Genomic DNA, 13,429 nt, shown 5'->3' on the forward strand with positions numbered 1-13,429 from the left:
TTCCAGCTTTCTTCCTTTCTTCTGAGCTCCTTCTGACGTAAACTGCTTCTGCTCCTACTTAAATAGGGTCCTAAGCCCTCCTCCTAGCCTAGCCCCCTTTACTCCCAATTGGTTTAAGGAATAGATTGGTCACCTTGCCTCAACCAATCATTACTTTTGAAATATCAGTTACATAGGTTTGGTATTCTTCAAACTGACCCAGTCCTACACTTAGCTTATAATTAATCAAGGAGACGAGAGCTAACTAGCCCTGACCTCGTTCACCTATCAGCTTATATATTAAACCAGCCAGAACTGCAGATAAGTCTAACCACATGTTGATCTCCTCAACTGCAGTCTTAAACAGCAGACAAAGAGTAATACAGAATTTAACAGACATTCTACATTTAACTACACAGAGTAAACATATTCTAAATATCAAAAACTTGTAAATACTAATCTATTGCCTCTCTCTAAACAGTATTTCTTCTAAGCATTTTAAACTAATCCTAAACAAACAGCCTGCTATATACCGGCTCATAATAGAATACATGTGTTTGCTTAGCAATCCATCTCTCACAAGGTTGAAAGAAATTCCTGTGTCTGACCTTTCTAACCCAGCCCAGCAAATGTAAATAACTTAAACCAGATAACATTCCTTCACTTGCTAGCAGAACTGAGAATTTAAAATAATATCTGAGCACCTTTAAACAAAATTAACCCTTCATATGATTTCTCAGAATTATTCAATTTCTTTTGCTCACTGCCTCACTAATACAAGGCATGTGGATGAAGGGGGCTGGAACTGGAGGCTGAAAAGGAGGGTAGGTGGTATAAGTGGGCTAGTACTGGGACTGGAGGCTGAAAATGGGCAGGGGCTGAAACTGTGGGTACTGGGGGCTGAAAAGGAGATAGGGAGAAGTGGCTGGGGCTGAAGCTTGGGACTGGTGAGAGAAAAGGCTGGGGCTGAAACGGGGGACTGGTGGGATAGTGGGGCTGGAACTGGGGGCTGAAAAAAGGGGCAGAGAGAGGGGCAGATCTTGGATGGAAGGGGGAGCGAGAGGGAGGGCAGACCCGGATGGATGGGAGAGGGAGGGCAAATGGTGGATTGAAGGGGCAGAGAGAAAGGGCAGACAGTGGATGGAAGGGATAGTGTAATATATAGTAACATATATTAAATGTTTTTTCCTGGGGCTCTGGGGGGGCTTGTTCCAGGGTTTTGGTGGAGGCTGCTGGCTGGAAAAGGTTTAAAGTTTAGTTTGGGAATTGTTAATGGAGTTAGCTGAAGAAAGTGTGAGATGTTTCTTAAATGTGGTTTTATTTTTCAAGAAATAAACCATGATTAAGTGGGGATTGTACTTTAAAATGTTCCTTTCTGTTTTGGGTACAAGTCAGGTTAAAATTGACTTTGAAATTCTCTGTATAAGAAGTTTTGCATTTACTTCTATGGGGGAGGGAGATTCTAAACAGATCAGAAAAACAAAACTGTCTTTCTCTGACAAGCTGATTGGTTGAGTGATGTCAGATCCTCTGGGGGGGGGGGGGTGAGTTGCCAGGGAGACTGGAGTGAACAGAGAGACCAGGGCTGTGAACATGGATTGAGAAAGAAAAAAACGTATAGTGTGTGTCTGTGTAAAAGTAAGAATAAAAGTATGGATTTTGTGAGTTTAAAGTGAAATGTGATATTGAAAAAGGGTACTTTAATATTGAAAGTGAGTGAAGGTGAGCTGTGGTGCTGAGAATGAGATGATTTGAGCTTAAAAGTGAGTACTTCAATAAACAGACTGCCTTTTTCATGATTGTGTTGCTGAATACATGTGGGGAAAAACTGATGTATATTGGGTGGGAGAGAGCTGTACTAATAGAAAGCTGTGAGAAGTTTTAAACCAAATTTAGTTTGGTTTGGAGTGAAACAGAGGTATGTATGTCCCAGCATGCAGTGAATGGAATGGTTAAGTTCTAAGGGAATTTAAGGTCATGGAAGGTGGAATGAGAGTCTGTAGGCTCAGGTATTAAGTGGACACATGGCTGCCTACTCTTTTTAGAACAGGGGAAAACAGTTGAGACTCAGGTTCTGAGAGACTGTGATTTCTGCTGGTAGTTATACTAAGTGAAAGAAACTGTAAGGGTGTCAGGAAAAAGTGTGTAAGGATTTTAACTCTGACACAGGGGAAGGACTGAGAGGTGAATCTGTGATTTGAAGAAAGAAGCCATTAAGCTGTGTCTGGGGGTGGGGGGGGGGGGGGGGGGGGGGAGGTGTGTTGTTTGTGAGAGTTCTGAGTTCAGTGCAAGCAAGGTTTGGAATCTGACTTCAGAATAAAGAAAATCCAGCACTGCTGTTGTCTGAGTGTGCTATATTCTCCAGATTGATCTGATAGCTGTGAAGGGAAAAGTTATGCTTCCATATCATCATGCTGATCAATCCATAGACTGGTGGGTTGTGTCCATCTACCAGCAGGTGGAGATAGAGAGCAATCCTTTTGCCTCCCTATATGTGGTCATGTGCTGCCGGAAACTCCTCAGTATGTTCTCTATCTCAGCAGGTGGTGGTCACACACAGCAGCAGCTCTGGCTAGGCCTCCAAGCCTAATTTTTAGGTTTTGTTGAGTACCTGGGGTTGAGGGCTCTTCTTGAGCAAGTGCAAACCTGGTGGCGCCATGTTCCTCCTTTTCTCCCCCCTCCCGCTGGCTCCGTTAAAAAAAAAATTTTGGACGTCCTTAAAGGCGTTTATTTCGACGTTTATTTAAACGTTTATTGCAGCTACTCACTGGGACACCAGGTCGTTACAGCTCGGAGCGAGAAGCAGGTAATTTTTACCTTTTTATAGCGGGCAGGGGGTTCCCCGATCGATCTCCACGTGGCCTATGGCGTCGGAGGGCGAGGGCGCGAAGAATCGCTCCCCGGACCGCGTGTGCGCTTCTAGCGGGGATGCGGGGGTCTTAAAGTCTGATTCGCCCTTGTTGGGTGTCAGTTTGGAGGCCGGTCAGTGTCCCGGGTCTTCCTCCGGTGCGGCGGTTTTTCCCGCCATAAACGCCCATCCCCCGCTGCTCGCCTCCGCCATCTTGGCCGGCCACTCTGCTCGGACGGCTTCTTCTTGGGCCGCCCTTGAGCTGGGAGACGTTAATGCCATGGCCGCCCTTGATTTGGGCGACGGCAAAAAAGCGGCTAAAGTTAAGCGCCGTTCTTCCCGCGCGGCTCCTTCGCGGAGTGTCGCGCCGGACGCCATCTTGGATGCGCAGCATGTTTCTACCCCGCTCTTGCGAGCGCCGGTTGAGGGTGCGTCTAGGGCTGTGGCCCAGGCTGCTGAATTGCACAGTCTGGGGGGTTTCTCCTCCGAGTTTATTTTGCTGCTGCATCAGGCCTTCCTTATGCAAAACGCTGCCCCTTCTCCCTTGTCCGATAAAGGGGTTGAGGCCCCCGGAAGTAAACGCCCTCGGGTGGATTCCCAGGCCTTAGAGGACTCTGTTTCCTCTGATGTAGATGAGGGCAGCGTATCTGAGTTCTCCCAACGGTCCTTTGGGGATTCCTTGGAGGAGACGGATTCCCGCTCGGATGGAGCGGATGACCCCTCTGCAGCGCGGATCTTTCGCTCAGAGGATTTGCCCAACCTGTTAGTGCAGGCCATGAGCATTTTGAAGATTTCCTCTCCAGAGGACGTCTCTCCCTCAGCCCCTGTTGGCTCCGCCATTATGCTGGGGACGAAGCGCCCGCCTAGAACCTTCCACATGCATGATGCAATGCACACCTTAATTTTGGCTCAATGGGATGTCCCGGAAGCGAGCCTCAAAGTGGCTAGGGCTATGTCCCGCCTCTATCCTTTGCCTGAAAGTGAACGGGAGGCCTTTCTTTGGCCTACCGTGGATTCTTTAATCACTGCGGTGACTAAGAAAACGGCGTTGCCGGTGGAAGGTGGCACGGCCCTAAAGGACGCCCAAGACAGAAGATTGGAGGCGGCCTTAAGGTCGTCCTTTGAGGCGGCTGCCTTAAGTTTGCAGGCCTCAGTTTGCGGCTCCTATGTGGCCAGGGCGTGCCTGACGATTGTGCAGTGGGCTTCCCCCTCGGATCCTTCCTTGAGGGCTGATTGGCCGGCCCTGGAATCGGGCTTGGCTTATTTGGCAGACTTACTGTATGATGTCTTGAGAGCCTTGGCTAAAGGTATGGCTCAGACAGTCTCTGCGCGGCGGTGGCTTTGGCTGAAACATTGGTCTGCTGACCACGCCTCTAAGTCCCGCTTGGCTAAGTTGCCTTTTAAAGGCAAGCTGCTCTTTGGGGTCGAGCTGGACAAAATTGTGACCGATCTCGGCACGTCTAAGGGAAAGAGGTTACCAGAGGTCAGGGCTCGGGCCAGTGCTCGCCCCGGTATCTCCAGAGGACGGTTTCAGGAAGCCCGTCGGTACCGCCCGGGCAAGTCGGGCTCCTCTGCCCCCTCTTCCTTCAAGAGGAATTTCTCCCCCAAGCAGCATTCCTTTCGCAGAGACCGCCGTCCCGGAGGTGCGCCCTCCGGTCCTCCCCCAGGGTCTCGTACCCAATGACGGGGTCCTGGTCCATGGCCCAGTGCAGATTGGAGGACGCCTGTCCTCGTTTCTGGGCGAGTGGACCAGGGTAACTTCAGACGCTTGGGTGCTGGAAGTCATCAGAGACGGCTACAAGCTAGAGTTCTGCCGACCCTTAAGAGACGGGTTTGTACTCTCTCCCTGCAAGTCTCCGGTCAAAGCTGTGGCAGTGCAGCAGACCTTGGACAATCTGATCCGCCTGGGTGCAGTCGTTCCGGTGCCAGAAAATCAGCTTGGCAAGGGACGTTACTCCATTTACTTTGTGGTACCAAAGAAAGGAGGTTCTGTACGGCCTATCCTCGACCTCAAAGGGGTCAATCGGGCCTTGAAAGTTTGGCACTTTCGCATGGAGACTCTCCGCTCTGTTATAGCGGCAGTGAAGGCAGGGGAGTTCCTGGCATCCTTGGACATCAAGGAAGCGTACTTGCATATTCCCATCTGGCCTCCTCATCAATGCTTTCTGCGTTTTGCAGTCCTGGGCCGACACTTCCAGTTCAGAGCCCTCCCGTTCGGGTTGGCTACTGCTCCGCGGACCTTCTCCAAAGTAATGGTGATCATCGCGGCCTTCCTGCGAAAGGAAGGAGTACAAGTCCATCCTTATCTGGACGACTGGTTGATCCGAGCCCCCTCTTATGCAGAGTGCGGCAAAGCTGTGGACCGGGTGATTGCTCTTTTGAGCTCCCTGGGGTGGATCATCAACTGGGAGAAAAGCCAGCTGTGCCCGACTCAGTCCCTGGAATATCTGGGAGTTCGATTCGACACCCAAGTGGGCAGAGTGTTCCTGCCGGACAATCGGATTGTCAAACTTCAGGCTCAGGTGGACCAGTTCCTAGTAGCCTCTCCGCTTCGGGCTTGGGACTATGTGCAGCTGTTGGGCTCTATGACGGCCACGATGGAAGTAGTGCCCTGGGCCAGGGCTCACATGAGACCACTACAACACTCTCTGCTGCAGCGCTGGTCTCCGGTGTCGGAGGATTATGCTGTGCGCCTTCCCTTGGACCCATCAGTGCGCAAGGCGCTGAGCTGGTGGCTGAAGACAGACAAGTTGTCTGCAGGGATGCCTATTGTGACCCCGGAGTGGATTGTCGTCACGACAGACGCCTCTTTGACGGGCTGGGGAGCCCACTGCTTGGGAAGGACAGCGCAGGGGCTCTGGTCTCCTGCAGAGGCAAAGTGGTCTATCAACCTCCTGGAACTCAGAGCCATTCGGTTGGCGCATTTGGAGTTCCTCCCGGTACTGGCGTTGAAGCCAGTACGGGTCCTGTCGGACAATGCCACAGCTGTGGCCTATGTCAACCGCCAGGGAGGTACCAAGAGCGCCCCTCTAGCCAAGGAAGCCATGAATCTATGCCAGTGGGCGGAAGCGAACCTGGAACAGCTGTCAGCTGCCCACATTGCCGGAGTCATGAATGTCAAGGCGGACTTTCTCAGTCGCCATACCTTGGATCCCGGAGAGTGGCAGTTATCGGCTCAGGCGTTCTTGGACATCACGAAGCGCTGGGGCCAGCCGAGCCTAGATCTGATGGCGTCATCGGCCAATTGCCAAGTGCCGCGCTTTTTCAGCAGAGGACGGGACCCTCGATCTCTGGGAGTAGATGCTCTTCTCCAACAGTGGCCGACACAAGAGCTTCTCTATGTGTTCCCGCCCTGGCCCATGTTGGGCAGGGTACTAGACCGGGTGGCAAAGCATCCGGGCCGGATAATCCTGGTGGGTCCGGACTGGCCCAGACGTCCCTGGTATGCGGACTTGATCAGGCTCTCAGTGGATGACCCTCTGCGGCTGCCAGTGGAGCAGGGCCTGTTGCATCAGGGTCCCGTGGTGATGGAGGATCCCTCCCCCTTTGGTCTTACGGCCTGGCTATTGAGCGGCAGCGTCTGAGGAAGAAGGGCTTCTCAGACAAGGTCATCGCCACTATGCTGAGAGCGAGGAAGCGCTCTACTTCTACTGCTTACGCCAGGGTTTGGCGTACCTTTGCAGCGTGGTGTGAAGCAGGCTCACTTTCTCCCTTCACTGCTCCAATTTCTTCAGTGCTGGCGTTCCTGCAAGAAGGTCTGGAGAAAGGCCTGTCGCTCAGTTCCCTTAAAGTCCAGGTAGCGGCTCTGGCTTGCTTCAGGGGCTGCCTGAAGGGTGCTTCCCTGGCTTCGCAGCCAGATGTGGTACGTTTTCTCAAGGGAGTTAATCACCTGCGCCCTCCTCTGCACTCAGTGGTGCCTGCGTGGAATCTCAATCTGGTGCTAAGAGCCTTGCAGAAGCCGCCTTTTGAACCCTTGTCGAGGGCATCTCTGAAAGACCTGACATTGAAAGCAGTCTTTTTGGTGGCTATCACTTCAGCCAGAAGAGTTTCCGAGCTCCAGGCACTCTCATGTCGAGAGCCTTTTCTGCAGTTCACTGAGGCAGGAGTGACTATTCGCACAGTGCCTTCCTTCCTGCCCAAGATTGTTTCTCGCTTCCATGTGAATCAGCAGCTCTGTCTCCCTTCCTTTCGTAGGGAGGACTACCCAGAGGAATACTCTGCTCTCAAATATCTGGATGTGAGACGAGTCATCATCAGATACTTGGAAGTGACCAATGATTTCCGGAAATCGGATCATCTGTTTGTCCTGTTTGCAGGTCCTCGTAAGGGTCTGCAGGCTGCTAAGCCTACAGTGGCAAGATGGGTCAAGGAAGCCATTGCAGCGGCTTATGTGGCCGCGGGGAAGATGCCGCCTATCCAGCTGAAGGCTCACTCCACTAGAGCTCAGGCGGCCTCGATGGCAGAGGCCGGGTCCGTCTCCTTGGAAGAGATTTGCAAGGCGGCAACTTGGGCATCGGCCCATACCTTCTCCAGGCATTACCGCTTGACTGTGGCTGCTCGGGCAGAGGCCCGGTTTGGAGCTTCAGTGTTGTGGTCAGGGATTTCAATGTCCCGCCCTGGGTGAGTACTGCTTCGGTACATCCCACCAGTCTATGGATTGATCAGCATGATGATATGGAAGGTAAAATTATGTATCATACCTGATAATTTTCTTTCCATTAATCATAGCTGATCAATCCATAGCCCCTCCCAGATATCTGTACTGTTTATATTCTGGTTGCATTTCAGATTCAAGTTTAGTCTTCAGTTCCTGTTCAGGAGGACTTCGTGTTCAAGTTTTTTCAATTGGATTCTTCAAGAGTTGAGACGAGTTTGTGTTACAGTGAGCTGCTGCATTCCTCTCCCCTCCGTTTTACGGGGCTGGATTGAGACATAAATTCTGCCGGCGCTCCCTCCCACTTCGTGCGGCTGTAGGGCAGCTTTGTACCCCTCCCGCTTCGGCGGTGTTAGGGTCAGTCAGCTCCTCCCGCGGTTGCGGTTGCAGGATAAGCCAGATCCCCCCGCATCGGTGGGGTGGTGTCCCTCCCCCGCTCCACGGGGATGAGCTGGATGGATTCCCCTCCCCCACTTGTGTGGGGATGAGCTGGGTTAATTCCCCTCCCCCGTTTCGGCGGTGGTGAGCTGGGCAGAGTGTCCCTTTGTGGGTGTAATTCTCTAAGTGCTGAGTCCTGCGGATGGAGCTTGGATATCGACATACTGAGGAGTTTCCGGCAGCACATGACCACATATAGGGAGGCAAAAGGATTGCTCTCTATCTCCACCTGCTGGTAGATGGACACAACCCACCAGTCTATGGATTGATCAGCTATGATTAATGGAAAGAAAATTATCAGGTATGATACATAATTTTACCTTTTATGTGAAGTCTGTGAGATGGAATGTTGAAGCCTGCTGGATCATTTTAGACTAGGGAAACAACAGTGAGAAATAGGTTTTGTAGTGAGAAAACCTTTAAATTATTTTATTTCAATTAGAGAGTTTGGCCACAGTATTGAGAATTGGTTAATAGTCACCAGAGCCTGAACAAGAACAGAGGGAGTTCAAGGGTCTTGCCTCAATTTATTTTCTTTATAAGTGAGGTTTAGGGAGAAGAAATCTGGGGGAGTCATCCTCTGAAGGGTTCCAGATGAGCTCCAACGCAAAAAAGACATCACCTAAATAAATTCAACCACAGCTAAGTGACATTGCCAAGGGTGTTGAAAGAAATATATTATTTTTTTCACAACATTTTAAGGGAAAACAAAGGAACAGACCATCAGATATTAAAAATCCATGAGATCCCTGCAAAAACACCAATAGTGCACACAAAGGCCCTCATGATCAAAAGCAAACTCTGGCGCTAGAGGCTGTTAACGCCATACTAGCGCCAGAGTTTGCAGCCGACCCATGATCAGAGCCCTCGAGTGCCTGAAACAGCGCACTCGAGGGCTCTCAGCGCAAGTAGCATGCAAATGCATGCTAAACAGGGCTTCTAGCGCAATTAGCTTGCAAATGCATGCTAATTGGTGCTTTACGCATTCTTCCCCAATGATCAGCGACCAGCGCGCCAAAGATTGGGTCGCTGGCTGCAGCAAAATCAATGCCAGTTCCGAGCTGGCGTTAGATTTTGCGGATCATTGGAGAGGAATGGTGAGCCCTGTCCAGTTGCATGCTGGCAGGCCCCCGTTCCCCCCCCAAGGCAACAGCACACGGGACCGGAGGTCCGGAGGACCTCTGGTCCCCCCCCCCCCCCCCCGACGAGCCGAACCCCCCCCTCCCGAAATCGTGGCCGCCTCCGGGGGGGGGGGGGGGCTGGAGGTTCGGTGGGCCTCCAGCCCCCCAAACCCCAAGAAATCCTTGTGGCCGCTGTAATCTACCGACGAGGGGGGTGGGGCTGGAGGTCCACCCCAACCCCCCCCCCACCCCGCATTCTCAACAAATCCCTGGTGGTCCGTGGTGACACGTAACCCCGCCCATTGCATCGTCTGTAATGATTTATAATGAGTCCATTGTGTCATAGTAGAAGTCTGACTACAAAATTGACAAGTGCCACAAGGTTGATGTAATCCATCTTCTCTGGTCTGACTCGTATGTCATCGACGTGTGCACTAACTGGTCCCCAAGGTTCTGCCCCCAAGTATACGCGATACAAGGCTGCTCGGAAAAAATCGAATGAAAAGTTAGAACTTGCCAATGTCTGTTTATAATTCGAGCAAGTTGAGGGGCCATTGTGGAAAAGCCTAAAACACAAACCATCCTATTCATAGGTTCTTTAGGCTTATCAGTTAATAAAAGCGACCTCTGAGCAAACCACGCTCGTTTGAACGCTTGCCGAATGTATTTCTCTGGATACCTCTGCTCCCGTAATTTATGTGTTAGTAGTATAGCCTGATGTTTAAATGCTGCATCAGTAGCACATATTCTCCGCAGTCTTAAAAATTGTCCAATCGGTAAAGACCATTTCAGTCTATGAGGGTGATGACTATTAAACTGCAGTAATGTATTTATATCCTTTGGCTTATGGTGGACCGTGGTATGTAAACTGCCATTGCATTTATAAATTTTCATATCAAGGAATATGGCTTGCTGACTGCTCTTATTCATAGTAAATTTAAGATGTATATCTCGTGTTTTGTTTACATAAAGTTAGTTGTCATTCTGACGTCACTTAAAGGATATTTCCGGCCATTACGTGGACGCAGGCGCCTTTATAAGCCACATTTAGTAATTGAGAATTAAGTCTCGCATTTTTTTGGTGACTAAGGAAGAAGAGAACTCCTTAGCCTTAACCCTTGTCCCTGAAGAAAGCAATTGAAACCCGCAGAGTCGGGCGGTTCCAGGGGAAGACGTGTGATGAACATTGAAAATTAGTATTTTCCAGCGAGGCGAGATAAGTGCACAGCTTTTCACCAAGTACATATATATTTTCAAAGTTGATGTGATTATTATAGCACTGTGGTGTTGGGAAGCCAATGAAAATGAGAAAAAGTCTCCCAAAAAATTCTTTAGAGTAACCCGATGATTATAGCAGCATTATTGTCTGCATGAATAGTGGAAAATATCTGAGGGTTCTCTATATACAAAAAATATATATATGTTTGAGTTTATACTGGTGTGAGCTGTGACATTAAGTATTTCATATAATTTTGGTGGTTTGAGTCCTGGTTTGTGTGCAATTTATTGGATGTTACCAGAGACATTGATATCGTCAATTCATCTGCAGCTGGTTGGATTACATTTAACTGAGCCCATCTGGAGAAAAGCTGGCATTCTCTAAAAAGAAGCAAGGTGATCCTAACCTTGGGCTCTGCAGAGAACATCCTATGTCATGCAAACTGTTTCTCACAGCAGGCTTCTGCTCATAGCTCTCAGCAAATTTATATCCCCCCCCCACCCCACCTCACATGCAGTTCAAAATGGAACCAGCCTCTATATGTGAACTAATTATTGAAGGTGTTGGATTTGTGTTTACTTCTAATGTTTTTATCTGGTTGATTAGATTATGTACATTAACCTTCTACCTATTTCCTTTCTACATTTGTGATTTTAAAATACTCATTTAAAAAAGAGGATTGAGCCTGAACATCTCTGAGACCTCGATGAGAAAAGGTAAATGAGGGTACTAGAAGCCACTTAGCATTTATCAGAGCAGGATGATCAGAGGGGTCTGGCGTGAGTGCACCAGGGAAAACTGCAGAGCTCATTTAAATTATATTTAAAAGCTCTGTGGTATTCTGCCTGTATGATCAGTCCAAATTCCATCCTCTTATACCCCACCCTGCCTTCCAACTGGCAAGGGCAATGCGCTTTGGTTCAGCTTATGGTACAATAATGCTGAACCCTGAGGTATGAACACGAGTCTGGGTGCACGACCAGACCCATTTGGAGACTTTACCTTGTGTGAAGCCCTTATTTTCTAAGACCTTCAAGGGGGGAGATGTATAATATGAGCCTGACCATGAACTTTGGTTCAGGACCTGCTAAGACAAATGATCTGACAGGCCTTAGTGGTAGTGACCCCGAACCCAACTCCAGTGTGGCTCAAGAACTTATGATCTGTTGAGACATGCAGGTGTCAGCAAGAACAAGGAAGGAACAGGGGTGCAAGAGCAGAACTTCAACAGTTAGCAAACTTGTGGTAACAGATGTTCAGGAGAAAAACAGAAGAATGTATTCCCACAGGAAGATGACAAAGTTTCTAAGTGTTAACTACCCTATTATTTATTTATTTATTGTATTTGTACCCCACATTATCCCACCTTTTTGCAGGCTCAATGTGGCTTAGAGTATGGAAATGAGAACGTCATTACATGATCTAAGAAAACAGTTGTTCGATCATAAGCTGAGGTGAAAGAGGAATTTAGGTAGAAGGTGTTAGGTAAGGTTGTGAAAGAGGTGTTTTGGTGTACTTGGGTGGTTTAAGGAATGATTTGTTTCATTGAGGGTGACTTTTGTAGGCTCTGTTGAAGAGATGCGTTTTCAAAGCTTTGCGAAAGCTGGTTAGATTGGTCATGGTTTTTAGGGCCATGGGTAGTGCGTTCCAAAACTGTGTACTTTGAGCGGGAGCCAATGTAGTTTTTCTCTGAGGGGTTTCACACTTTCGTATTTAGGTGTTCCAAAAATGAGTCTGGCTGCGGTGTTCTGGGCTGTTTGGAGTTTTTTGATGGTCTGTTCTTTGCAGCCTGCGTATAGAGCGTTACAGTAGTCCAAGTGGCTTAATACCAATGACTGTACTAGGGTGCGGAAAATGTTTCTTGGAAAAAAAGGTTTTATTCTTTTGTGTTTCCACATCGATTGGAACATTTTTTTCATTGTGTTCTTCGCGTGGGTGTCGAGAGTGAGGTTTTGATCAATAGTGACTCCAAGGATTTTCAGATTATCTGAGATAGGAAGTGTGCAGTAGGGTGTGGTTATTGTGTGGTAATTGTTTGTATTGTATTGGGAGGTGAGAACTAGACACTGAGTTTTTTCTGCGTTGAGTTTTAGCTTGAATAAGTCCGCCCAAGAGTGCATGGTCTGGAAACTCTGGTTGATCTCGTTTGTTATTTCGTTTAAGTCACTTTTGAACGGGATATGGATCGTAACGTCATCGGCATATATGTAAGGGTTAAGGTTTTGATTGGCTAGGAGTTTGGCTAATGGTATCATCATTAGGTTGAAGATAGTTGGAGAGAGGGGGGATCCTTGAGGAACTTCGCATTCTGGTCTCCAAGGTGGCAATCTGTCCGTGTTCGTTGTTACTTGGTAGGATCTGGTGGTGAGGAATCCTTCAAACCATTTGAGAACTGGGCCTCCGATTCTGAAGTACTCTAATAGGTGTAATAGTATCTCATGATCCACCATGTCGAAGGCACTGGACATGTCGAATTGCAGTATGAGTATGTTCTTGCCGGTTGCGATCATTTTTTTGAATGTGTTCATTGCCGACACTAGTACAGTTTCAGTACTATGATTTGATCGAAATCCTGATTGAGACTCGTGTAGAATTGAGTGTTTGGTCAGGTATTCTGTGAGTTGTTTCATCACTATGCCTTCCATCAATTTTGTTGTGAGTGGGATAGAAGCGACTGGTCGGTAATTGGTTAAGTCCATAGTGCTTTTCTTGGCATCTTTAGGCAATGGAGTGAGTAGGATGTTTCCATTTTCCGTGGGGAAGAGTCCATTTATGAGTCTATAATTTACTTGGTTCGTGAGGTCTTGTTTGAATTGTTTGGGTGCAGATCTTATTAGGCTGGTAGGGCAAATGTCAAGTTTGCATTGAGATTTGGCATATTTACTGAGCCAGTGTGTGAGTTCATTTATTGAAATCAGGTCAAAATTGGTCCATGATCGATCGGCTGGGTATTCCCCAGGATTTGGGTCTAAGCATTCAAGGAAGCTTGTATACTCAATGGTATTGCTTGGTATCATACGTCGGAGCTTTGTATTTTTTTCATTGAAATAATTCACTAAGTTGGTGACCCGTGAGGTGTTTAGGAGGTTGTTTACAAGTGAGAAGAGTTTGTGCGTGTCCTTGTAGTTTGGTCCTATTATAGTTTTGTAATGCATTCTTTTGGTATGTCT

This window comes from Microcaecilia unicolor, chromosome 11, assembly GCF_901765095.1.
Source record: "Microcaecilia unicolor chromosome 11, aMicUni1.1, whole genome shotgun sequence".
NCBI lineage: Eukaryota > Metazoa > Chordata > Amphibia > Gymnophiona > Siphonopidae > Microcaecilia > Microcaecilia unicolor.